The sequence below is a fragment of the Anas platyrhynchos genome, chromosome 39 (genome assembly GCF_047663525.1).
Source record: "Anas platyrhynchos isolate ZD024472 breed Pekin duck chromosome 39, IASCAAS_PekinDuck_T2T, whole genome shotgun sequence".
Lineage (NCBI taxonomy): Eukaryota > Metazoa > Chordata > Aves > Anseriformes > Anatidae > Anas > Anas platyrhynchos.
Genome location: NC_092627.1, coordinates 2,971,027 through 2,997,701, shown reverse-complemented (window position 1 = coordinate 2,997,701; position 26,675 = coordinate 2,971,027). Strand labels below are relative to the sequence as shown.

At 42.0% G+C, this 26,675-nt stretch overlaps 1 pseudogene; it reads left to right on the top strand.

The window, feature by feature from the left end:
- LOC140001229 (kinesin-like protein KIF27) overlaps positions 1-18,974 on the top strand; it is a 40,907-nt pseudogene extending 21,933 nt beyond the window's left edge.
- The last annotated feature ends 7,701 nt before the right edge of the window (positions 18,975-26,675 follow it).

The following is a 26,675-nucleotide window of genomic DNA, read 5'->3' as shown; positions in this document are numbered from 1 at the left end:
CGTTATACACAGCATAGGCAGCCAGTCAAAAGAGGAGTCTCCCACCATATTTAGCATTGATGTGGCCTCACCTTGAGTATCGTGTGCTCAGGGGCACCCCAGTTGAAAAAGGATGTGAAGATAATTGAAAGTGTGAAGAGGAAGGCAACAAAGCTGGTAGAAGGGCTGGAAGGCAGGTCCTATGAGGAGAGACTGAGAACACTTGTGTTGTCCAGTCTGAAGAATAGGAGGCCAAGAGGCGACCTCATGGCTCTCAGCAACTTGCTGAGGAGGGAAGGTGCTGGTCTGTGCTGCTGGTAACTGAGGGAAGAATGCATGGGAATGGCACAAAGCTGTGGGGGATGTCCAGTTCACGCTGGACATCAGGGAAAATTTCTGTACCATGAGGATGGTCAGACACTGGCACCGGCTTCCTAGCGAGCTGTTTGGTGCCCCATGCCTGTCAGTATTCAGGAGGCGTTTGGGCACTGCCCGCAATAACATGCTGTAACTTTAGGTTAGTCCTGAAGTGGTCAGCCAGTTGGACTTGATGATCTTTGTAGGTCCTTTCCAACTTCTCTACTGCATTCTGCTTGATTCTGTTCAGTTCCGGGCTCCCCCATGCAAGAGATTCAGGGACATAATGGAAAAAGTGCAGCAGAGGGCCACAAAGATGCTTAAGGGACTGGAGCACCTCTCCAATGAGGAAAGGCTGAGAGAGATGGGACTGTTCAGTTTGGAGAAGAGGAGGCTCAGTGGGGGATTTTAGCAATGTCTTACAAATACCTGAAGGGAAGGTGCAGTGAACGTGCAGCCAGGACAAAAGGCAGTGGGCACAAGAGCTTCTAGGCTAACATCTGGAAGCACTTGTGTACTGTGTGGTGGCCGTGGCTGTGCACTGGAACAAGTTGCCCAAAGAGGTGGAGTCATCCTCTGAGACCATCAAAAGCCACCTGGACATGGTCCTGGGCATCCTGCTCAAGGTGGCCTTGCTTGAGCCAGGGGTTAAACCAGGTGACCTCCAGAGGTCCTTTCCAGCCTCAGCTGTTCTGTGATTCTATGGTGGGAGAATTTGCCATATATACGTCCCAACTTTGCAGTTCCAATCACATCTTTGAACAACAAATAAATATATGTATGTATTTAATTTTCCAACTTCAAGAATAACAATGCCTGCTTTTCCACTGGCTGAATTTTCCTTTTATTATCTAGCAGGCTCTAGCTATGGATGAGGAAGTATTCATCCAGAAGGATCATGAATTGAAGATATTGCAGAATCAGATAAAGACATTAATACAGGAAAATGAAGAGCAACTGGAATCTTTAAAGAAGGCTGAAGAAACACATAGATTACAGGTATTTTTCCTCTGGCATATATTACATGTATCTATATCGAACCATCCATCCACTATAGGAATGTACTCATGATTTCAAGACAGATCCTTCAGAATTTTTTTGGATGTAAACACCTACCAGTCTTACAAGCACCTTGTTTGAATTAGAGCTGTATTCCCTAATGAGCTGAGATCATCTAGTGGGTGAATCACAGTACTGTGATTCCTGAAGTTTGTGTATCAGCCTAACCGCCACAGCCTTCCTGTATGATATTAAGTGATTCATTCACCCTCTCTTTGCTTCCTGCCTTCCTCCAGATCTGTGTTGTTGCTAAGTTGTTTCAGGACGATTCATGATTTAGGACTTGAAAGGCTTTAAAAGCTTGTTTAGAATCTCAAAAAGACCATCAAGTTCCTACAGAATGCTTTAATTGAAAGGCTGTGTAGAAACATGCTTTGTTATATCTTTATTCAGTGTGAGAGTAAAGTATTGTTGCCTTTTGACTTTTTAAGACAGAATTTCATCCTAGTATTCTGAGAGTTTACTATTACAAGAAGCTGAGTGACACAGTGGAAACACTGCTTGCCTCCTTCCCTCTCTAGATCTTGTATATGTTAATGAAATTGTAATGGGTAGTAAGTGAATAGCATTTCAAGATCCAGGAGACCATATATAGGATAGTTGATAGATCTGACTTTATAGGATGATAGATCTGACCTTTTTTAAAGGGAACAGCATAAACATGGCTAGTTAGTACTCTTCTCCTTTTTCTCCTTTTTTTCCTTATTCTCCTTATTCTCCTTATTCTCCTTTTCCTCCTTATTCTCCTTTTCCTCCTTTTTCCTCTTCTTTGCTGATGGCTTGGGGAGAGTCAATGAATGAAAGGTAAGTACACTGGTCACCATCTTTTCCTTCCCTCTGTAACTTTTTTTCTGTTCTGTCATCTCTGGATAGGCTTTTTTTGTGTGTTTTCCTTTTTTAACCCATACTGCATATTGTCAGCTTATTAGACTGAAATAATCCATGCTTCTAATACACATAGATGCTTATATACGATTATGCTTATAATTGTATCCTATGGAGGATACGAGGCAGATGTTATGAACAGAAACAGTTGTACTGTAGGCAAAAGATCGCAGCTCTCACTTTTACTTAAAAACAGAAAAATCAGTATAATAATTAAATCAAATGCTTGTGTCAAATGGCTTAAAGTTGTATGCACAGGAAAGTGTCGTTTCAATGATACATGACAGAATAAGAACTGTAAAAGTAGCATGTAAATGTTTGTACCCATGTATTTATGTAACAGGTTATGCACTATGGGGTTGTATGTACAAGGGCATAAGGGACAGAGTCTTATAGGGATTAAAAAAAAAAAAAAAAGTTGCAAGGTGGAGTTGCCCATTACTACTTCCACAATCATAAAATGTATGGTATTGACATATATATTCTTTTTGCTATGACACAGAAATATTATGTATTGTATTCCAACAAAATGTCAATTTGTGGGGTATTGTCTATGTATGGGGAAAGGACTTGCAGTCTAAGAAGATGAGAAAAAAAGAATAAATAAAAAATATATGATTCAAAGTAGGAGAATGCATACTTTAGTTAACTATCTCTAGCTGTTATTCAAATTTCCTGTTGGTAGGCAAGATTTTCGATGTATTCTGAAAGGAACAGAGAAGACTGAAAATTGTATGGTCTTGGCCTTATGGATAAATCAGTTCAGTGAAGATATGTAATTTTGAACAATGCACAGAGATTGCTGTAGGAAAGGCAAGTAAGTTCTTCAAACTAGCATTACCGACAAATTTGAGGCTGGGTAGAAAAGAAAGTAACGGTTGATACAGGGGATCCTGGGGTCACATCCAATTTTATGAATGTTAATTAATAAAAATAATCTTTCAAGTTGGACCACTCCAAGAGGAAGAGGAAGCCTACATGTATGTACATTTCATTCTTTAAACTCAGACCATGTGCTTCATTTGAACATTTTTCTTGAATTACCGTTTTATTTATCCATGAACACACAAATAAGGCAAGCAAGGGCTGATAAATATGTCATCTACTTCTCACTAGATGTCTAAATCTAGCTGACATAATTTATATAGGACAGGTCCTTTAGAGACAAAAATGTCTCAAAAAAATGATTGGAGTTTGGGGAGAGGTAAGATTCTACCTGTCATGCCAGAGAATTTTCAGTTTGTTGCAGAATTTGCCTGTGCACTGCAGAAGAATTTAGAGTTAGTGAATGATATACAAGAAGACTGACCTTTATAATGAATTTAGAAAGGTATGATGCAAATCTGATGATCAGCAACCGTTTTTGTTTTTGTTTTTTTCATATGAGAATGAAAAAATGGTGGAACAGCAAATCTTTATTGATCAGCTAAAAGAAAAATTAGAGAAGTTTATGGTTGTGAAAACTTGGGACTTCTCAAGTGCTTGTGGAGATGGGCCTGCTGTTACGGCATCTGCAAGAAGGCCATACAGTGTCCCACTCACAAAGAGTCTGCTACACTCGCTTTACCCATCTTCAGGGACAGAGACACGAAAGGTAAGGTCTACCTAAGCATTATATTTTTTTTAACAGTTATTGTTCAATAATTCTATTGGGCGTGACAAATTATGGTGACCTCTTGTCAGCTGCTGTTTAGCTTTGAAGCATTTTAGCATTGAAGACTGAAAAAGTACTTTTGAATGTCTTGCAACACACGCTATGTCCCAGTTGTCCAAAATCTATGGGCTTACATTTTGAATCCCAGAATGGCTGGAGTTTGAAGGGACCTTTAAAAATCATCTAGTCCAACTCTGCCATGGACAGAGACACCTTTCACTAGATCAGGTTGCTCAAAGCCCCATACAAATTGACTTAAAACACAGAATTTATCACAGTCATAAAGCTGTAGTCTTTAGTGATCTTTTTGTGCAATGTTTAACAGTTCAGATAGGAAGCATTCCCAAAATGAATGATTATTCTGTACTGATAAACTGAACATTTTGGGTAATAAGTTGATAACAGTACCTTCTTTTGCACTTGGGACAAGTGTTCTAAGCAGAACCTTCTCTTGCAAAACCTTCTGGTACACAGGTACTCAGAAATATTATTTAAACACCTGCAATTCTGCATACAACGTCAGGTAGTGATAGACTTTTAAACTGAAATACTATTGGAATATCAATGAAGAATTACTGAACTATTCCAAGTGTTTTTTTGGTGCTTTTTGGCAGGTGTATACCAGTCCCCCTGCTTTTTCCCTGGCTCGGATGATGGCAGGATTCCGTGCTCGTAGCCAGATGATACTGAGCTACATAGAAGATCAAGATGAAGTCCTTCACTGCCACCTCTCTATCAGAGTGATGAAGAGAAAGAAAATACAGACAGTCAAAAGTAATTTATTTTTTTTTTCTCATTTAGGTAATTTTTTCTTTAACTTTTGTTACAGATAAATATATAGCAAATATAATATTACTGCCTAATCCTACTGTAATGTGAGGCCATTTGTGATACTACTTAAAATAAATTTGCAGGACCAACTAGGCATATTATGAAACTAGTTTAAAAACCACATTTTTTTGATGCGATAAAGATTGCATGATCTTTGTTTTGGGGACATCATCCAACAAGATCAAGCATGGGAAGAAGAAGGTGCAAATGCTTATGTAAGCTTTCTCAGTTTGGCACTCTTCTCTTTAATATCATGTACTTTATATAAAGTTAAAAGAAAAAAAAATCCCTTTGTGTTTAGAATGTATCATGTTTTCCATTCTTTCTTAGGCATTCAATAAACAAAAAATGGACACGAAAACAGGCTTCTCTGTGCTTTCCCTTTGAGCAAAGTGACATGAAATGTCAAGTTGACAAGTCCAGCTTATGTGACAAATCTGTGCCACAGACTGATACAGCCACAGGTAAAATGGAAGTCATGAGAGTAAATTGTGTTAGATATAATACTAGAATATGCAATAATGTCTTTATCACATGTAATTATTTTTCTCATCAAAATGTCTTTATTTGCTACAAATACTTTTTTCATTATAGCTCAACATAAATTTATTTTTTAATTATTTTCCTTTTCCCTTTTCTGAAATTGACATCAGTGACCTTAATGTTTGAGTACTACTTACTAGCGAGAAAGCACTTGACCTACAAATCTAGTACTAGTTCAAGAAAAGGAAACATGCTATTATTTCATCAGAGATGCACTGAAAATGCTTAAATTAAATATGTTTTTTCTCTCTCAGATTAGCATTCATTAGCATTCTTGAAATGCTAATGCATGCTGTCATTTCCATATTTAGACGGCAGGGAAAAGACTCTTTGCAATACTCTCTCTTTTTGGCTCTTTCGCTTCATTTGTAAGAATTCTATACATACTATATTTCAGATCACTGTCTTTTGGCTAAAGAGTGTATTCCTTTTATTCCTTTTTTATTCCTTTTTTTTTTGGTCTCCACATTGTTTTGTTTTCTTTCAAGGTGAAGAAATCAACTGCCTCCAGAAAAGTCATGTTTTTAACATGCAGAAGTTAAAGAATTCAGAGTTGAGACTCACTGAGGCCAAGCAAAAAATGGGAGAACTTGCACTTAACATCAAAATGAAAGAAGAACTTATTAAGGAATTAGTAAGAACAGGTAAGTGACTGAAAAATTGAAATGAAGACATTCAGAAATAAGCAAGAAAAAAGACACAAAACTTCTGAAGACCTGCATATCTTAGTTTTTGGGTAATTTTCTTCTGCGGGAATACTTCTGGTAACTTACAGTTTCCTAACTTCTATGAATTACTTGCTATGAGTGCATTGAAGGCTGCAAATTTTTATTGTGTCCTACTCAGCTGTGATCTGCAGATTTGTTTGTTAAATATTTTTTTGTGTTTTGTAGCTTATTGTGTTTGTCCACCTATAGTGTAATTTTTCATGTATGCTTAGTGCAACTGATCTCTTCATGGACATGTGTTTGTCACCCAGTGTCTGGGATAGGAGAGAAGATACGACACTGTGCTGGGAATGCTTGCATTGCCATCATAGCAGTAGAGAAGCAGGAGTCAGAAGTGGATGAGGGAAAAGGTCAGTGTCCCTGTTAGCCTATATCATTACACACCTGTCCTGATATATATATGCTTGCCAGAAACTTATCATTGTGATGACCCTAAAGATCTGTGCTTACCTGTTTCAATCACACTCTTCTAGTGTGTACATATTCTCCTGAGGCAGTCTTTTGGCATTGAGAAACATTGTGCGCCCCCAGTAACAGTACTTACGGAATCCCAAACAGAGCAAATCAGATTGCCCGAACAGGGCAAATCAGTAGAAACACAATCGAGAGTTTTTTGCTGATTACCAAGTTGAAAGCTGAGAAATATGTAGCATATTCTTCTGGGGAACAAACAAACAAACATACAAACAAACAACAAAAAACATAATAATACAGGCAAGCTATTTTGTCAAGGACTGCAGTAGGCAGAAAATTTTCACTTGATGTGGCACTCAGGTGTTACTTTTTTTGGTGACATCAGATGATTTATGAAGAGTTCAGATTTAAGATTCCTTTGTTCATCTATATTTCAGTGTTATAAGGGAGCTGTTTGTTTAGGTTTGGAAAATGTCTCAGAAATTTTTGGTTTAATCAGGATGAAGTAAGTAACGATTCAATTACAGGTTTGTGATACATTGCAAATTATTAGCTTGCTGTTTTAAAACTATTTGGATATGATGTCTTTAAGGTAAGGATGCAGAGTGTGTAAGCAGGCAATATTCTTTGAAGATAACTAAACCGGAGCAAGAATCCGAGCAGGCCAAAATGGAACTGGCCGAAACTCAAAAGCAGCTTCAGGAGCTGGAGAATAAGGAGCTGAGAAAGCCAAGCTGCAAAGAGAGTTCCGAAAGAAGATGGATGCAGCTAAGCTGAAAGTGCAGGTATTTCCAATATGACCATTAGGATTTGCAAATTCCTGTCTCAGCATCACCTTTGAAATCCGTACACTCTGCTTGTGAAACTCTCACCAGCTTCACACAATTGAAGCTAGTTGGATTGAAGTAGCCAATGAGAACCTTCACACAGTTATACCCACTACTATTTAACAACTAAGTAGTTAGATAGTTCTGTCTTTGATGATTTTACGAAGGCTCAGAGACCTTAGAGATAATGTGTGATTGTTGTGGCAAAATGTAGCAAGTCTTGCTCACTGTCCTAACTCAGTGAAATAGAGAATTAACCTGAGTCGGGTTTTAGTTTTAAGTTTTCCTGTTGTTAAGCTGAAATTTTCCATGAACATTCAGGCCTTACAGAAGAAGAAGCAAGACACTAAGAATCTGGCTTCTCTATCTAACCAAAGTGAAAAACGAGCAATAGAACTTGAACAGAACGTGGCTCAGATGAAGCATCAGCAGACCCTGCTAGAGAAAAGACTGCGTGAGGAGAGTGAAAAAAAAGAAGCAACTAGAAGCAGAGCTTCAGCGGGACCAGCTACAAATTAAAGTAGGATTCTTTCTGTTTCCTTATGACAAAGAATAAGATCAACCAGTTTGACCTTTGTTTTCCCAAAGGCAATGTACTATACTACCAGATTTTGTCCTTTTAAGTAATTGCTTACTTGACACTGAAGAAATTGTGTATAAGTATTTTCACAGAAATCTTCATTCTTCCTTTCTCTTCAGCTATTTTTTTGAATGTTATTATGTGATGTCTAGCCCTGAGTTGCAATTTTGCATGTAAATTAGTTCAATATTTCTGATTTCATGATTGTGTAGATTCTGTCATTAAATGTGTTTGAAAAACACACTGACTGAGGCAGAAAGAAAGTTTTGTTTGTTTGTTTTTGTTTAGAGGAACTTCAGCTTAAGATGGAACAGCAACAGAAGATTCTTAAAGACAGAGAGATTGCTGCATTTAAAAAGAAGAAAAATAACTCGGTGTGGACTTTACAGAAATCAGAGGTAGCTAATCTATTCCAAATCTGTGTGGACACTGAAAAGAAAGGTGTCTTTATTCACCCCGTGTCATCTTTGTAAAGCGTTTGGAAGAAGAGTATTCCATCCTCCCTCCCCTGTTTTTTTTTTAAATTGTTTTTTTTTTTTTTTTTTTTTTTTGTAGCAAAAACTGAGACAAGTCAAGAAGCTCTTTAACTGGTTTTGAATGAACGAAAGGAGAGGGCTGTAATGTCTTTGTTTTTTCTATGACTTGTCAAAGGTAGTAATTCAGATAGCTGGAAATTCAACGAGTTTGGTTGTCTGGTAGGCTTGAAGGTGATTCTGATGAGCTCTGTTATAAATGTTGCACGGTTTGTTTGTTTATTTCTTTTCCCATCTGACAAATATGACAGACGGCTATGGTTTTGGTTGTTCATGACAGTGTTAGAATAGTAGGTTTCCTGTGCAACAGTGCTACCTGCATGATTTCAGAACTAGACATTGGAACATGAGAGTTTCATGAGTTAACCAAAGTCTTTAGAGGTGAAAATCAATTTAAAAAACGAAATAAAAGCAACTTCTTAGCCATACCAGCAATATGCCCACTGATAAACCATTGCTTCAGAAGAGACTTATAATAGACTCTGCTAGCAGGATCAGAACTCCCATTTTTTCTTTCTTTCAGCATCGCAGTTTCTCATCACGATGTGTTTTTCCACAAATCTTGGTCTTGGGCAAGAATCATGCAATGAGGATGGGCTAGCTGATTTCTTGTGGTACCTTTCAAACTTAGTTGTTGTCATTCTATATATGACATCTATTTCTATAACTGTTTTTAGGAAAATAATACATTTCCTTAAAAGCATCTGATAAAATTGTTTGCATAAGATGTAGTAATATAACATTGCTGAGCCTCTCCTTAAGTCAGTCCTATTTCTGTATTATCCTGAATCAGGATTCTGTTGATCACTTAATGTTAAGAATTGAAATGTTGATTTCTCACGTTTTATCAGTTACTCTAAAAGAGGAAAAACATAGTCATAAAATTCTGACCCAAATAGTCCTCGTTAATGCTCTCTGGATCTCTGTTTAAATTGTAGAAGTTAGAAGAGCAAAAGAAATGGCTGGATGAAGAAATGGAAAGAATTCTTCAACAGCACCAACAGTTAGCGGAACTAGAAGAAGATTTAAAGAAAAGAGAAGCCATTGTAGCTAAAAAAGAAGCATTATTGCAAGAGAAGAGCCTCCTAGAAATCAAGAAACTGAGATCTAGCCAGGTGATTTAAGAAAAAAAAGAAAGAAAGAAAGAAAGAAATTTAACACAATTGTAGAGCTGCCTGAAAAGACTATGGGAGGAGGGCAGCCGGATAACAGAAGAGGTTTAAGCCATGCGACTTGTATCTCTAGCGCTGCCATTACATTATTGTGTGGCTTGATCAAATGAACATTTTAAACATGAATAATAGAATGTAATAACCTTTATTTACATGATATCCCCGAAATTCTAACAACAAAACAAAATCTGACTTCCAAAGTTCTGTTATTGCAGCACATTAAATAACGATATCTAAAAAATTGCTCAATGCCTGCAAAGTAGAGAACATGGCAGAGAAACATTCTGTATTATTTACTTTGGCTACTGAGAAACAGAAATTGAAATGTCATTGTCACCGTAATGACTAACTCATGTAAGATATGTAGAAAACTGCACATTGCTTTTCTTTGTTTTCTTTCATCTTTTGATTAAATAGTAAATTTTATGGTAGCTGTCTACTTAGCCTAAATGGCATCCCTTTACAAGAAGTAGACAGGTCTTCCACTTTAGGATGCGACAGTCTCATGTACATGTTTATGGGGAAGGAGTTTTATATTTACGGTTTCTTTCATTCTTCCTCTTATTTCTTTCTCTCTCTCTCTCTCTTTTTTTTCTTTTTTTAAAGGCTTTAAACAAAGATAGTATGAAATTGTCTACTCGCTTAAGTATGCTGGACCAGGAATTGTGTGATAAAGGTATGCAGCTTCAGGACAGCACTACTGAAGATAAGACAGACATTCTGGAAAAAATTCAGGTTCTTCAGAAGGAAAGGGATCAGCTACTCAGAAGAAGAAATAGTGTGGATGAGAAACTGAAAGAGGGTAACTGAAAAGTGTTGTCAGCTGAAGTAAGTAACTATCTCTGAGACACATCAAAGTTTTAGGCAATGTTGTATAATAAAGTATTCCAATCATGACCTAAAATGTCTCCCAGTATTAGACAGTAGAGAATCAAGGAACTGAGGTTGGGTGTTTTTGTTAACAGCCGACATGAAAATACTGCTATAATGGCACTACTTCCATAACAGTGAACAACATATACTTTCAGAGGAACTTACTTACTTTAGCTAGAGTCCGGACAAATGTCGCTGGCCTAACAATTCTATAATTAGAAATAATGAAACAGGATGTCCATCAATTTATCTTAGGCAGCTATTTTCCTATCAGGACATAGAACAAGGTGAAGTACTCTAATAGTGATGTCCCTTGATTTTTTTTTTCATAGGCTTTTGTGAAAGACCAAACCTCACCTGAAGGCCTCCATATAGTTACAATGAAAATAAGCCATATTGTGGATGTTACACACTTGAATTGATCAGTATAATTAAGTTGAAGATTGAATAAATTGATGTAAAATACACAGATTTGTTTTAGGTCTTGAGAAGCAGCAGTTGGGGCCTATTACTGAGCTGATAGCATGCCAGAAAGAATCCTATTTGCTTCACTCCACAGAATCTTCTGCAATACTTCAGGGCATGAATTTCTGCCACCTTCCTGCACAGATAATGGTCACCAAACTGCTTACAGATCTGATTGGTTCATTAATCGCTAATTAGAAAACTAGTTCAACTGAAAAAGTAATAGAAGTCATCAAATTGTGGGGAGGGGAAAATGGAGGAAGAATAGAATGTAGGCTTTTGTGGTGATGAACCATTTGTTTGAACTCTGGTCTGTGGAAGGGATATCAAGACATTTCCTGCTTGCTCCAAGCAGGTTCTAGATTTGTACTCTTCCTCTTATTTTTCCCATTCCATTCTCTGTACTACTACTAGTTAGTCTTGCTCTTCAATTTAGATTCACCTTTGAGAATGAAGTTAATGTCTTATGCACACAAAGGTTTGTTTTGTACTTTTTTTACAATCTCACTCCTGTGTTTCTGTGTAGGAAGAACATGTCCTTTTGCAGCTGGAAGAAGGAATTGAAGCCCTGGAGGCTGCTATTAATTACAAGAATGAAAGTATTCAGAGTCGCCAGTACTTGCTTAGATCCTCTTCACAGATCCTTTCACAGAGTGAGGATAATGCAATAGGAAAACTAGTTTCCTTGTCTGCTGATGAGCTCAGAGCTATCCTCTTCAAATACTTTAACAAGGTTTGCTTTGGCTAATGATCAATATTTTATCCTATTACCTGTTATTGCACTAAATAGTTAAATGAAATAGTGTCAAGAAGTAAAGTCAATTTAATCCACTTTCCTTGAAAGCCTGCTTAGGTTACTCACATCTGTTGTTAATTTGGATATTTTGCATCTTGACATCAACATAAAAAAGGATGCTTTTCTATTACTTGTTTGTATCTTGTTTTGGTGTCATTAGCTTAAAAGGTGTTGCAACTCTGGAAATTTCCTTGCTCCTTTCCACTGCTTTATGCTGCTAACTTCTCAAGTAGCAACATATTTAAACAGTGGTGTCGTATCGAAATTCTTCCCACCTGCAGTCTTTATTAACCTCAGGATAGTATTTCTTTTTTCCAAATCCATTATAAAATCTTTCTGCAAACAAGCGCTTACCACCATATACTGAAGAATCGTAATGACACCTGGAAACATAAAAAAGAAATGCATTAGGACTTGGTGTCTCTCTTTGCCCATGGGTGAACCTTGGGTGATTTTGTGAACAAGTTGTCTGTGGTACACAAATTGGCAGTTTTCCAGAAACAGGAAAAAAACTCTTGTATCAGTTTAAGTTCTGCACAGGGCATTAAAAAATCCACTAGTCCATGTGATCAAAATCTACAGAGCTCAATTCTGAAGTGTGAACTCGTGTCAGCAGGCAAATCTGTTTCCAGTATAAGCTTACAGCTTATACAGACAATTGCTTTTGTATCCATTCATCTATTAAGCAGAACTGTAAAAGCATTTGTTGAAATGGTTTGATAGAAGTGTATTAGATTGTCTTAGATTGTTGGCCTGCGAGAGTCTGAACGTAAATTACAACTGCAGACTGAAGAACAGGAGATGAAGGTCATAGACCAGGAAAATATAAAACGTGAATTGGAATCTGCACTTGAGCACATCAAGTTGCAGTGTGACAGGCAGCTGATGCTACAACACAGAGAACATGAGAAAAAACTACAGTTGATACTGCATCATTTCAAGGGTGCTTGTTTGTTTTCCAAGGGGAATTGTACAGCAGATATTATCTTTAGTCACTGTTGAGAAATACTGTGTTTCATATGAAAGAAAAAAGAAGATATGAGGTAGAAAGATAACATTTTGGCTGTTACTAATTCTGATGTCGTGTAGGATGCTGATGAACAGACACAAGGTGCTTGTATAAAAGAAAAAAGCTGACCATTTTTAAAAAACGGTCAGAATTGTCACATTTTTATATTCAATTTGTTGACATTGGAAAGGTGAAAGATAGCAATCCCCTTGATCTTTATCCTCTAAATGCTCCTATTAAAATGGAGAATTGGGGTTGGCATGGGCTTTTTGCTCCTCTGTCATACTAGTTTAAATGTACACCATGAAAGCAGAGTGTCAGCAAAATACAGGACATTCTCTAGCTGGGCATCTTGATTTTGGCACAGAGAAGTGAAGTGAAGATTTGATTCTCATACTAGTTTTACTTGCCCTAGAACAAGATGGTGAAGGTATTGCAGAAACCTTGAAAGAGTATGAAGTAAAAGTCCAGCAACTGGAAAAAGACTTCTTTTATTCTAGAGAAAACCAGCAGAGAGCTGAAGAAGAAATTGAAGGGCTTTTTTGGAGAGTCACCCCATCAACTAATGGCACCTACTAAATGTAAGTACATGATCTTAAAATGCTTTTGTGTTTGTCAGTAGATCATTTGAGGGGTAGCAAACAGACAGAAGTATATCAGATAGACATAAAACTCATATTTTTACTGAACTAACTCTTATCCAGGAAGGTACTACATCTCCCCACACTTGCAAAGGAGAGACAACATCAGTTTGTAATAGAGGCAGTGGTATAACACTGTTCTAAATTCGTGTTTGGTTTTCTGTGGATTCGAGCATAATTTCAGAAGCTACAGTCTCACACTGTTGTGGTTGAGAAAACGGTATTTTATGATCTGAAAGACTCTGAATGGCATTATAATTAACAAATGTGTAATATGCTATGCTTTTAGATGCCAGTATTTTAAACAATCAACTTGATTTTGCTGCCAGCACTTGATTTCATAGAAGTTATTTCTTGGAAGATTGTCAATGAGGAGGTCCATACTTCCAGTTAACTAAAATCATTCTTTATTAAGGTTAAAAGACCTAGATATTTGTAGTAAGAAGATAAGCTTCCTAATGTGATCTATGCTTTGACCAAAAAAAAAAAAAAAAAAAAGGACCAACAAACAACTATGAAAAGTTTTTTTGATTGTTCCAGGTCCTACTAACCACAACTCAAACTTAAAATGAAGTAGTTCTAGTGTAGAAGCAAAAATGGTTTAATCATTGTCATTATCTTGGTTGTCTTACACCTCACACTGCCACCACCACCACTTCACACGCACAGTGCAGCCTTCTTGGCCCCGTGTTTCGTCTTAAGGCTCAGTGTGACTCATTCTTCCTCTTAACTGATGGTTCTATTTCGTCACACTTGAGGTAGTGCCATGTCTTTGTAACACGTAGATGCTGGTCACATATGCATCTGTTGCTACCAGAGTGAATTGAGGTTTAGCTCTCCAGGCAGGATAATAAGCCTAGAGGTTCATTACTCGAAAGTATGCTGTGACGGTGTGAACATGAATATTGCACAGGTTGGACTGTAAATGAGCATGGGGAAGATTATTCTGTGTCTAATACACAAAGAAGCATGTAGTCCAGGACATGTTTTGCTGTGAGGAAACATCCATCGCAGCCAAACTGTAGCGAAATGTAGAAGGATGAATGTCCCTGTGAATTTCTAACTTTTTCAAATCCATATGTTTGTAACGTTTGTAAGAAGCGCTCAGTATTTTTGTATAATTACCTTTAGTTATCTTTCCTCTGAATATATTTTGGGGCATAATACAATGCAATAAAAAAGTGATGAGCTTTAAAAATAACAAAAATCCCTGTGTACATTAAAGTCACATTCAAAGACTATGTTTTGTGTGTTCTGCTACTGAAATTGCAGACTACTTTTGAAAATACGAAGAATTTCATATTTTACTGTCATGGTTCAGTTGTTTTAAGATTGCCTAAATTGCAAGTTAGAATGGTGAAGCTTGTATTACAAGCAAAGAGCCAGCGGAAAGTAAAAGACACAGTCTTTTACTTCCTTGTCTTTCGGGTCCTTAACATACAATGGTGCTAGCTCAGACCTAGGAATCACCAGTCTTTATCTTGTTCCCTGTCTCAAGTCCCCCCTTTTCTTGAGCCTAAGCAAATTCTTTGGCTTATTACAATCCTTCTTGATTAAAAGTTTTCATTAAATTCTTACCAGTTTTGACTTGGTGCTTGTTTCAGTTACACTTCCAGGTATCATAATCTAGTCCTTCATACAGCACCAAAATGCACATTGTACCACTACACAAGTCAAGACTACTACTCTTAAAAAGAAGATCAGGATTCCTCTAAACGATTGCTTAAGCCAAGAAAAGTTGGGTAACCAAAAAGGTGATTTTGTTGCATAATTCTCGAAAACCCCAGGAGGTGTCATCTTGAATTACCTTATGTAATCACCTTAGACTAATCACCTTATTACCGTAGTCTTTCCCCAAATGTTTTCGTGCTCAGTCTCAATTCCTCCTGCCTCATTTACACACATACAGCAACTAATATTGATTAAAGTGCATCCTTCCCCTTGGGAGGCAAATAAAAGGTCTAGTGCCTAAAACATTGATTTGTTCTAGTTGCTTGCACCAAACTGTAAGATGTTGTTGCAAATATTGGTTTCCGAAATGGGTTAGATCTTCTCCTTTGTCCGGCATTTGGTAAGGCCTGCCATCCAATATCTCCAAAGGGGCTTAGTTTGACCAAGTTTGCTCCTGGGGGATGGATGGAGCCCGTGGTAGGGAGCCATGTGGGAGCAGTGCTTGAGGAGCTGCTGCCTTTGGCAGCCCCTGCAGGCTCACTTCGGGAATCCCGTGTGAGGGATGAAGTTCTGTGATTTTTGTTTTGTTTTTGTTTTGTTTTGTTTTGTTTTGTTTTGTTTTGTTTTTCTGAAGAAACCGGGTGTTTAAGAAGGAAATGCAGAGTTGCCTTTGTTTGGCACTCGATGGTCTTGAGGTCTCTTCCAACGCAGACATTCTGTGATTCTGTGAAGTCACAAACGCCAAGGCATCACACTGGCTGGCTCTGCAGCACAGATGCCAGGAGTGCTGCTTGGCATGGCGGCGGCGGCGCGGTGCCCCAGCCCCAGGCCCATCCCAGCCCCAGCGCACGTCGCCCTCCGCTCCCCCATGGAGCCCCCCGCCGCCTCAGCAGCCCCGTGGCGGACGCCCCATGGCAGAGCCGCCCCCGAGGAGAAGGAGCCCGCAGCCCTCTGCCCACAACGCACCGCACTGCACCAAGCGCCGCGCAACGGCTGCCACCACCGCGGGGGCTCCTGGTGTGAGCGGCAAGCGGTGGCAAGGGGGGGCTGTGCTTCCTGAGTCAAGCTGCTGGACTCCGGCTTGCCTGGGCAATTGCCCATGTTGCTGAGGAGGCAACAGAGCCAAAGCCCTTCGGGCTGAAGATCCAGCACAGCTGGGGAGGCTTTGGCATTTCTGCACAATGCTGCTCAATCCTGCTTGGAAGCCCAGCCTCAGGTGCGGAATGAAGCCAAGCAAGCTCGAGGGAAACTGTGTGCTGGTAAGTTGTCAGTTCTTGCTTTCTTTTTCATTCCTCACGCCTAAGAAAACCTAACTCTTTCAAGCACCTGTTTGAAGACACGGTTTGATGGACTTGATTCTGGGTGTGCTCCTTAAGCTTGTTCGGCAGCTGTTGAACCCCGCTACACTTGCAGGAGACCTATGCTCGAGTTGATGCTTGCTGTGATCAAGCGGTGTTCTTTTGCTCTTCTTTGCTTTGGGGATGGTGGGTGAGGTTGCAAAGAGTTTTCAGGAGGATTCTTCTTTTCCTTTGCAGAATCCCAGACTGCGTATTAGAGCTGCTCTTCATCTCTGCTCGGAAAAGCTTCACGGGCCAAAAGAGAATGGAGATGAGGAAGGCAATGGAGAATGATGAGGACTATTTGCAGTCAGCACGCGTAAGCTTTGTGAAAGAATCAGGTGCATTTCTGTAGTGGTAGAAAGCGTAGCTGGAAAGACTTCCTAAGAACGTCAAGTCCAATTCATTGTTCTCAGTTAGAGCAATCCCGTAGTTTAGACTCCTGATAAGGTATTTGTCTGTAGGCAGCTGCCAACTTGTCCAGCTAATCCAATTCAGCCTGGAAAACAAGCAAGCAAGCAAGCAATCAAAAAGCACAGAAACCTGCAGTTTATGGAGTGCAACTGTCTCCTTTCTAATCTCATGGGTTTCACCAAGTTTTGGGTGACTCCAGGGCTGGCTTGCCAGGGAGACTTTCTTGAATTGCTGGCAGATCAGCCAGAAGGGCAATACAAGGCCCTGGCTAAACACAATCTGTAGGCTGCTTCTAGATCAACAGTTTCCTTGGTTACTCCACAACCTCCACAATCTCCACTTGCTTCGAAGCTGTGAAGATTGCAAGTCCACTTAGTGTTTTTCAGCCACTCTGTGTCAAACGCTAAGAGTTTTCACTGGCTGTTAAAACAGAAAGGACAAAGAGCCCCTCCTCTGGGTCTTCAGAAGGCTCCTAAGATCCCCCAGACTGGCTAAGTAGCGACGCTCTAGTATAGATGCATCTAGATGCAGTAGAGCTAGATGGTGGGAGAGAGGCTCTAGCATGGACGTGACACGCTTTGACAGCATCTTTTCTCTGACAGCAACTTCTGCCTTGGCTCTTCCCATCAAGCCAGAGCAGTTTCTTGGCCTGCACAACCTGCAGACTGACCTCTCGTGTGTATCCGTGCTGGACTGAGGGTAATGTTTGGAACACACACTGATGCTGTATTCACTAGAACTTTGAGAAGAGAGCACAAGAAGCTAACCTGCATACGAGTTTCTTAGGTTTCTGTAGAGAGAGAGAGATGTACATGCATACATATTTACTTCTGTCTTTACTTCTTTCAAGATATCTTTTGTTCTCCAAAATGAATCCTCTGACTGTTACTAACGTATGGGACACACCTTGACACTCTAATGGCATAGAAATACTTTTCAGCTCATCCTTGCTATTGTTTCTGGATTGAAAAAATAATTGTGAATATGATTACCTGCTTGGAATCTTTTTTTTTTTTTTTTTTTTTTTTTTTAGTATATATCTATTCTATTATGAAATCCTATAAAAAGGAGTGAACTCAAGAGGAAAAAAAAAAAAAAGAAAACAATTTTATATCCACTTCTAAATTAGCTCAACAAATGAAACAGTAAAAAATGCACATAATATTTCTTCTATCCCAAGATTTCATGGTACAATAGTTCTTTGCCTAACCCTGCAATAGCCCCATAGGCATTGCAATTGCTTACTTGTGTTCTTCTCCTTTGCTTGTGTTTAGTGTTTGCTTTTCTAATGTTACAACATTGGATTGATTTACCTCTTTAGGTGTCAAGAGAAGAAGGCATTTGCTTCAGAGGACAGTACTTTGATGCTTTCCAGGGCTAATGGCCAAAGTTCTCAAAGCACTTTTTTTTCTTTTTTTTTTTTTCCCCATCAGTGATTTATACATTTGTCAATCTTTCCATCTTCATTTACAACTCCGAATTTAGGTTTTAGGTGAACAAGAACCCTGAAACCAGCTGAAGCCATATCAGACATGAAGCCATATCAGACATAGTAAGGACATGTGTCTGTGAGGAAGTAATTCAGAGTGATTCTCTGGTGTCCTTTGGACAGCTTTCCTCTGGTCCTCTGCACTAAGCATCCCCAAGGGATATTTCAAAGCTCTCGGAATGATCTGTCATTCTCTCTTCCACTAGAGTCTCCATTAGAAAAGCGTGACTATTCCTTGCCCATGTGGAAAAGAAGTCCTCCTTGCGTTGTTTCTAAGCAAAACCTCTTTCTTGTGTTCTATGGACAGAAACCACTTGGCTAGATAAACTCAATCATTGCAAATGGAAGGAGTGGAACTACTTCAGCACCGTGCTTCGGCTTCTAAACAGAACTGTAATGTAGGTGGGGACGTAGCAAGAGGACATGGCCAAGCCAGGGTGGACTTGAAAGTGCCGTGTCCGAGCCACAGCAAGAAGTCCGTGATTGCCCCTTGGAGACTGCTGCTCACCTAGTAGCACAGCAGCTGGAACGCTTCTGGATACTGCTGATGGATTGCCACGAATCAGGCAGTGACACAAGCTACGAGAACGACGGAAGTGACTGGAAGTGATGCTTCTCCCTGTTCTCCATTGCAATTTGTGAAAGAAAGGAGAAGAGAGGAGAAGAAGAAAGGAGAAGACGGGAGGGAAGGGGAGGGAATGAAGAGAACGGGAGGGAGGGGAGGGAAGGGTAAAAACGAGAATGGGAGGGGAGGGAAGGGCAGGGGAGGGCAGGGGAGTTCTGGGGAGGGCAGGGGAGGGCACGGGAGGGCAGGGGAGGGCAGGGGAGGGCAGGGGAGCAGAGTGTAGTGGAGTGTAGGGTAGTGTATGGTAGTGTAGGGTAGTGTAGGGGAGGGGATTGTTTGGTGAGGAGAGTGTAGGGGAGCGTAGGGGAGGAGAGTATAGGGGAGTGTAGGAGAGGAGAGTGGAGGGGAGTGTAGGGAAGGGGAGTGTAGGGGAACAGAGTGAAGGGGAAGGTAGGGGAGGTGTGTGTAGGGGAGTGTAGGGGAACTGAGTGAAGAAGAGGGTAGGGGAGCAGAATGTAGGGGAGGGTAGGGGAGCAGAGTGTAGGAGAGTGTAGGGGAACTGAGTGAAGAAGAGGGTAGGGGAGCAGAGTGTAGGGGAGTGTAGGGGAACTGGGTGAAGAAGAGGGTAGGGGAGCAGAGTGTAGAGGAGTGTAGGGGAGCAGTGTGTAGGGGAGGTGTGTGTAGGGGAGTGTAGGTGAGGAGAGTGTAGGGGAGTGTGTGTGGGGGGAATGTACGGGAGTATAGGGGAGGAGAGAGTCGGGGAAGGAAGTGGAGGGGAGGAGAGGGAAGGGGAAGGAGGGAATATTGCCTTATTTGTTACCTTTTTACTGTCTTCGTGTAGAGCCGTGACAGGCAAAATAAACTATGTTGGTGAAAAGGACGTCTTTGTCTGGTGTGATTCCCGCTCCCCCAGTTTAAATTAATCAAGAATAATCTGCTCCTGATTGAGGTCTTCCCTTACTAGTGCAGTGCTAGGACCTACGTGCTCAATGTGCTGAGGATGTGCAAGAGTCTTAGAAAACAGTCAAGTTTTCCTCCCTCCTTGCTTCTTTATGAAATAAACATGATATCATACAGCACCGGGCTGTTTTTCATGACGGAAATTCACTTCTACCCTGCACAACAAAGCTTATGATATATCCAGACCAGAGCTAAGCCGTCAGCTTGGGCAGCCACTGTCAGGCGTTCGCTTCTGTCCAGTCGCCCCTTGGGGAAGCCACTTGCACTGGTTGCTTTCCTCACAAGTTTACCAAGTTTGCGTAAAGCTCCAAAGCTCAGGCCTATGCAGACACAGACCTGCTGCTCCTTTAACACACAAGAGGGGGCTATTGTTCACAACAGCTTTTCCAGTGCTTCTCTCCGTTTTTTGTTGGAAATCCAGTCCTTGCTTGCAGATTGGCTTTTTCAATTCAGTGATTAGTGGGTACTGGAAGGTTCAAAAACAACACCTGACAATCTTGTCCATACGTAGGTAAGGAGAGATCTAAGGAAGGAACAGGTTGCAATACCTAAGGCTTATGCATCGCTCAAGCTTCCAGTTGAGCTGTGAAATCCACGCCTCAGGTCACTTGAGGTACCAGGAGTCCCTGTAGAACATACAGGGGTCTCCAGCAGTGAGGTTCCCTGAGCAGAGGGCTTCAAGAGCTCCACAGGGAATGAAAAGAAGACTTGTGATATCCATGAGGAATGTGGCTTGCTCTCGGCAATAGAGACAAATTCCTTTCTGATTAATGCTCCACCCTGCTCCACTCCAGGGACAGATGCCTATGGCAACCTGGTCCCAGTACGTAGTACTAGGATGAGGTGGCAGGGACTGTCCCCATTCATTTTCTTTCTTCAGGGTGGCCATGCCTCCTCTCTGGCTGAAGGTGGGCTTCATGGACCGTGTGAAGGGGAGAGGTCTGGGGAAGGACTGAAAAACTTGAGAAATACTCCGAGGATAAATCAAAAGTTGGTTGCACTGAAGTAGATAGGAAGTGCAAATGATAGCCTGGGTAGATTTGCTGCAAAGAATCTGAAGAATCTGGGTCTGCTTGCCAGAGCACTCATCCCAGTGGCTCATGATTTCTTTTGCACAGTTTTGGTTTGTTGTTCCCCAAGTCAGGACGGAATTTTGGGAATGCTCTTACACTTACCTCATGAAAGAAAGACATGTTCTTTACTAGGTATGATTTTACCTGCTTAGATTTAGGGTACTTAGGCTATGCTATACAACTCTTCTTCACAAGAATAGTCTTCTCTATACAACTCTGTATAGTTGGTCTAATGAAATGAAAGGAACAGTGTCAATTTACAGGAACAGTGTCAATTCCAGCATTTGAAGCAGTGCTGTGGCTTCATAATTAATAGACAGCTTTTAGAAGAACAGACAAAAATGATTCTATCTATCTTTATTTCCTGTGTAGATTTACTTAAGTGGTTCTTTCCCATTCATACTAATCCAGCTATTCACATACAGACCGGAGTTATGCACTAAAAAATTATGTCACTCTGTCACTTTCTGTCATGATGTAATTATTGCTTACAAGCAGCAGTCAATTGAACAAAGCCTTTCACATGACTGGCTGTCTAACAACTATGCTGCTGTTGTATTTCCCAGGTGAACCACTTCAGAATTTCATAGAAGTGAAGAAGGATGCCTATATGGTATGCTATCTGGCTACCCAGGTGTAGTCTGTTGGTTCCAAAACTGCCTGTCTTCACCTTGGGCAAAAGAACACAAGGTACTCAATATTGAAAAGATACCAGATAAGCATTAGTATCTTGAGTGTCGTAAGTACTCCAAGCCCGAAGGGAATTGCCACATTTCCTCTTGGCCAGCACAGCCGTGGTGTTTTTAATATCTTGGAAAACAAAATGATCAGGTATGCTGTGAATCAGCTGGCAATTTGCTTTGTGGCTTTTCTCATGAATTCTGCATGCTTCCTTTCTTTGGAGATACTTGACTTGTACATCCAGGTCTTTCTTCTTTAAGAAAGTAGAAGCATCTCAAAAAGCAAAAAGTTACCAAGGTGTTTGAAAACAGGAGTCCAAATCTAACAGATGTAGGGATTTATAACAGAGGAAGTGGAGACAAAGATCAGCCATGAAATAGATCTGAGAAAAACACAGGTAGCAGTGTCACGTGCGGATAAAGGAAAAGAGATAACCAAATGTCTTTCTTGAAGTGGAAAAATAATGGGGAAAACAAGACTCATGGGAAAAGCAAGCATCTTAGCTGGGTGGGAAAAGCAAGCATCTTAGCTGGGATTGACAATAAGTAAAAAGCTACTACGCAGAAGTCTGTAGCTGTTGTAAAGTTGCCATGCCATTTTGCAGAGCAGAACGCAAACACATCAACGTGCATTCTGGGCTTAGAGGAAGAAGCTCGTGAATTCTTGGTAGTTCTCATTCTGAAGTGAAGGGTCTGTAATGTGCATATTGAAGCAAAAGTCACACTTGTACAATATGTATAGAATTCCCTGGAGCATTTAACAAAAATGCCTGACTGGTAAGGTAGGACTGGTTAGAAATGCTCGCAAGTTGGGTGACAGCTGATGACTAGGTTACAGTGCAGAGTAACCTTGGATTTCAGATGACAACGTTGCGGTTGTGCCAGAAGATAAGCTGTAGATCACCTTACATGAGCATGACATTTATTTCACCCATTCTTGTAGAAAAAGGGAAGGATTCATTCATTAGGAGGAAAGAGGCACAAGAATACAGTGTGCCTCTTTGATTTGTTCCGTACCTAGTTGACATCAAGAAATACAGACCTAGAAACCCAATGACAATCTTATCTACAACTATGTCCAAAACCTAATTTGATGGAAATCTCAGAGCATGTGCTACTACAAGACTAACAATGAAGATCCTCTGCCCAGAAGAGTCTTTCAGAAAATGCTTCTCTCTACTCCAAATCGTCTCAGAGCAGAAGCCACTGAAAGAAAAAAGAGCCTTGCTGCAGAAACACATAGCTTTCCTAGTGAAGATTGCTCAAGACTTAGTGCTGGAAGCCTGTTGTCCGAACTGAGCAAATGACTGCTTGAACAAGAATTTGTTTCCAGCAGCCTCTGCTCCACAGTGGCAACATCTGGCCAGAGGAAGACAGGAAGCCAAGAGGAGACTTGCCTTTGTATGTGTGCCAGCCTCAGTCAATCCTTCTGCACACAATTCAGCTGTCACCCCCATGGAAGACAAACACCTGCGAGGAAGTACAGAAACTGCTGGGATTGGAGGTGGTGGTATTGCAACCAGCTTTGGCTGCATTCTTCGACAAGTCCGGCTGTTCTACTGGATGGAAATGGGAATGCAAATTCTGGCATGACAACTAACACCCTGGGATGAAAGAGGACATCCAACAGGAGACTGCAAGACAAACTTTCTTTCAAAGGAGGAAAGAACAAGGACAAGATCATATTTTTACAGATTTGTTGTTGCATTGCTTCACTCTCTCCAGCACGATAAAATGGTGACACTGATGGACAGATTTTCAGTCTTCTTCCATGCCGGTAAGGGCTATATTTAGGCTTGTTGTAAAAGAGTGAACCCGGAAGGTCCAGTTGCATGTGGGGCTGCCTAAAGGCTCTCCTGGGGAGTTCACTTGTACACAATGCCTTTATTTGAAGCACATTTGGATGGGCAAAAGGGGCTCGCAACACGTTTCCTGGGGCCCGGATTTTTCAGTCGTCTTCTATGCCGGCTAGGGATATATTAAGGCTTGCTCGGAAACAACGAACCCGGAGGGTCCAGTTGCATGTGGGGCTGTGTAAAGGCTCCCCTGGGGAGTTCACTTGTACCCAAAGATTTCCTTTGGGGGCACTTTTGGATGGGCGAAAGGGGCTCGCAACGCGTTTCCTGGGGCCCGATTTTTCAGTCGTCTTCGATGCCTGCTAGGGATATATTTTGGGTTGCTCAGAAAGAGAGAACCCGGAGGATCCTGTTGCATGTGGGGCTGCGTAAAGGCCCCCCTGGGGAGGTCACTTGTACCCAAATCCTTCCTTTGGGGGCACTTTTTGGTGGGTGAAAGGGGCTCGCAACGCGTTTTCTGGGGCGCGATTTTTCAGTCGTCTTCGATGCCTGCTAGGGATATATTTTGGGTTGCTCAGAAAGAGAGAACCCGGAGGATCCTGTTGCATGTGAGGCTGCGTAAAGGCTCCCCTGGGGAGTTCACTTGTACCCAAAGCCTTCCTTTGCCGGCAGTTTTGGATGGGCGAAAGGGGCTCGGAATGCGTTTTCTGGGGCCCGATTTTTCAGTCGTCTTCTATGCCGGCTATGGATATATTCAGGCTTGCTGTGAAAGAGTGAACCCGGAGGGTCCAGTTGCATGTGGGGCTGCGTAAAGGTTCCCCTGGGGAGTTCACTTGTACCCAAAGCCTTCCTTTGCGGGCACTTTTGGATGGGCGAAAAGGGCTCACAATGATTTTTCTGTGGCCTGATTTTTCAGTCGTCTCTGATGACGGCTAGAGATATATTTAGGGTTGCTTGGAATGAGTGAACTCAGAGGGTCCAGTTGCATGTGGGGCTGCGTAAAGCCTCCTCTGGGGAGTTCACTTGTACACAAAGCCTTCCTTTGGGGGCATTTTGGATGGGCGACAGGGGCTCGCAATGCGTTTCCTGGGGTCCGGATTTTCAGTCTTGACCCATGACGGCTAGGGAAATATTTAGGTTTGCTCGGAAAGAGCGAACCCGGAGGGTCCCGTTGCATGTGGGGCTGCGTAAAGGCTCCCCTGGGGAGTTCACTTGTACCCAAACCATTCCTTTGGGGGCATTTTGGATGGGCGACAAGGGCTCGGAATGCGTTTCCTGGGGCCCGGATTTTCAGTCTTCTCCCATGCCGGTAAGGGATATATTTAGGCTTGTTGTGAAAGAGTGAACCCGGAGGGTCCAGTTGCATGTAGGGTGGGTGAAGGCTCCCCTGGGGAGTTCACTTGTACCCAAAGCCTTCCTTTGCGGGCACTTTTGGATGGGCGAAAGGGGCTCGTAACGCATTTTTTCGGGCTTGGTTTTTCAGTCTTCTCCCACTCCGGCTAGGGATATATTTAGGCTTGCTCGGAAAGTGCGAACCCAGAGGGTCCCGTTGCATGTGGGGCTGCGTAAAGGCTCCCCTAGGGAGTTCACTTGTACCCAAAGCCTTCCTTTGCGGGCACTTTTGGATGGGCGATACGGGCTCGGAATGCGTTTCCTGGGGCCCGGATTTTCAGTCTTCTCTCATGCCGGTAAGGGTTATATTTAGGCTTGTTGTGAAAGAGTGAATCCGGAGGGTCCAGTTGCATGTGGGGCCGCGTGAAGGCTCCCCTGGGGAGTTCACTTGTACCCAAAGCTTTCCTTTGCGGGCACTTTTGGATGGGCGAAAGGGGCTCGCAACGCGTTTTCTGGGGCAGGTTTTTCACTTTTCTCCCAATCCGGCTAGGGCTGTATTTAGGTTTGCTCGGAAAGAGCGAACCCGGTAGGTCCAGTTGCATGTGGGTCTGCGTAAAGGCTCCCCTGGGGAGTTCACTTGTACCCAAAGCCTTCCTTTGGGGGCACTTTTGGATGGGCGAAAGGGGCTCGGAACGCGTTTTCTGGGGCCGAATTTTTCAGATGTGTTCTATGCCAGGTAGGGCTATATGAAGGTTTGCTCGGAAAGAACGAACCCGGAGGGTCCAGTTGCATGTGGGGCTGCGTAAAGGCTCCCCTGGGGAGTTCACTTATACCCAAAGCCTTCCTTTGGGGGCACTTTTTGATGGTCGAAAGGGGCTCACAACGCGTATACTGGGGCCCAGATTTTCAGTCTTCTCCCACGCCGGCTAGGGCTATATTTAGGGTTGCTCGGAAACAACGAACCCGGAGGGTCCAGTTGCATGTAGGGCTGCATAAAGGCTCCCCTGGGGAGTTCAGTTGTACCCAAAGCCTTCCTTTGCGGGCACTTTTGGATGGGCGAAAAGGGGCTCGCAACGCGTTTCCTGGGGCCCGGTTTTTCAGTTTTCCCCCAATCCGGCTAGGGCTGTATTTAGGTTTGCTCGGAAAGAGCGAACCTGGAGGGTCCCGTTGCATGAGGGTCTGCGTAAAGTCTCCCCTGGGGAGTTCACTTGTACCCAAAACCTTTCTTTGGGGGCACTTCTGGATGGGTGTAAGGGCCTCGCAACGCGTTTTCTGGGGCCCGATTTTTCAATCGTCTTCTATGCCGGCTAGGGCTATATAAAGGCTTGCTCGGAAACAATGAACTCTGAGGGTCCAGTTGCATGTGGGGCTGCGTAAAGGCTCCCCTGGGGAGTTCACTTGTACCCAAAGCCTTCCTTTGGGGGCTCTTTTCTTTGGTAAAAGTGGCTTGGAATGCGTTTCCTCGGGCCCGGATTTTCAGTCTTACGTGCAGGTAAGGGATATATTTAGGCTTGCTATGAAAAAGTGAACCCGGAGGGTCCAGTTGCATGTGGGGCTGCGTAAAGGCTCCCCTGGGGAGTTCACTTGTACCCAAAGCCTTCCTTTGCCGGCAGTTTTGGATGGGCGAAAGGGGCTCGCAACGCTTTTTCTGGGGCCCGGTTTTTCAGTCTTATCCCAAGCCCGCCAAGGATATATTTAGGCTTTCTGTGAAAGAGTGAACCCGGAGGGTCCAGTTGCATTTGGGGCTGCGAAAGGCTCCCCTGGGGAGTTCAGTTGTACCCAAAGCCTTCCTTTGGTGGCACTTTTGGATTGGCAAAAGGGGCTCGCAACGCGTTTTCTGGGGCCCAATTTTTCAGTCGTCTTCGATGCCAGCTAGGGATATATTTAGGGTTGCTCGGAAACAGTGAACCCGGAGGGTCCAGTTGCATGTGGGGCTGCGTAAAGGCTCCCCTAGGGAGTTCAGATACACGCATAGCCTTCCTTTAGGGGCACTTTTGTATGGGGAAAAGGGT